The sequence below is a fragment of the Osmia lignaria genome, unplaced genomic scaffold (assembly GCF_051020975.1).
Source record: "Osmia lignaria lignaria isolate PbOS001 unplaced genomic scaffold, iyOsmLign1 scaffold0051, whole genome shotgun sequence".
Taxonomy (NCBI): domain Eukaryota; kingdom Metazoa; phylum Arthropoda; class Insecta; order Hymenoptera; family Megachilidae; genus Osmia; species Osmia lignaria.
In genome coordinates, this window is record NW_027478192.1 from 188,750 (window position 1) to 190,000 (window position 1,251).

General features: G+C 47.9%; 1 non-coding gene across 1 annotated transcript; it reads right to left on the bottom strand.

The window, feature by feature from the left end:
• Positions 1–387: 387 nt before the first annotated feature.
• On the bottom strand, positions 388–542 carry LOC143307325 (5.8S ribosomal RNA). The gene has a single exon (XR_013064496.1). It is a non-coding gene; the product is annotated as a 5.8S ribosomal RNA (ribosomal RNA).
• Positions 543–1,251: the final 709 nt, after the last annotated feature.

Here is a 1,251-nt window from a genome sequence, read left to right on the forward strand (position 1 = left end):
AGAATCTTTATAGATTATCTTCCGAGAACTCGGTGCTTTCACGGGCGGTCGTTTATAAATTTTAACGAACGACTCGCGCGCCGTGACGCACTTGCGCTAGTTCGAAGAGATATTTCGAAATTTGTTTCTCTCCTTTAACGGCCTGCATTTAGTGTATCGGTTGCGATTTTCGTCACATCGTTTCCACGACAAACGCCGACGAACTGCCCAACTATCGCTCGTACGTTGCGACTCTTTCTTTGTTTATCGTTCATTCATTCTTTCAATTTCGTTCGATAATCCCGCTCCGAAACGTTCTACTTTCGTTGAACGACGGCGAGATGTTTAGAAAGAAATGAATTACTCTTTTTTCGAGAAGCAAACGCAAGCAGTCTTTTGTTAAGAAAACGACCCTCAGCCAGGCGTGGTCCAGGAATTGTATCCGTGGACCGCAATGTGCGTTCGAAATGTCGATGTTCATGTGTCCTGCAGTTCACACGTTGACGCGCAATTAGCTGCGTTCTTCATCGACCCACGAGCCAAGTGATCCACCGTTCAGGGTAATCGTAAAATTTTGTATTTCAAACTCTTTAGATCTTTAGAGTGTTATTTTCATTATTAACACGCATCACATTCGATACCCACATCACTCTCCCACCCGGCGCGTGCGGGAGAGCGAATTCGGGCGTCGCCAACGTATTTGTTTGTTTGTTCGATCGTTGACGACACGATCGCGTCCAAGGACGGAAACCGTCGGAGAAACGCCCAGTGGCACGCTCCTCTCGACGGTCGGGCGTAAAGTACATTTAAAAACCTTGAAAAGTACGAACGCACACAAGGAATGCGAGCGCGCGTCCTGTCGCTGAATCGTGGGTTGCGAGATTCGAACAGACACACGGCCGGCGACGATCGGTCTAACTAATGGACACATAGTTTTTCAAAGACTCGCTATCGTCGCTTCTCAGCCGGTCCGTAAACAACACACATCGATCAGGCGGACGCACGAATCTTACCACGGTGCGTGTTTCGTAGATTCCAGGTTACCCGCAAGTACCTCTCTCTCCCTCTCGAAAGAGGAATCTCGATCCGTCCTTTTTGGACAATGGAGAAATCTTTTTATCGCAACACGGATGGCAAAGAAACAACCAAAGCGTAGGAGCGTGGGGACGAGAGCGACGAAAAGAACGTCGCGAAAACAAAGTTTCGACGGTTGCTCGTTCTAATACATCGTAGTTTCAACTCTCTCAGTTTTAACCACTCCTAGACGCTTCG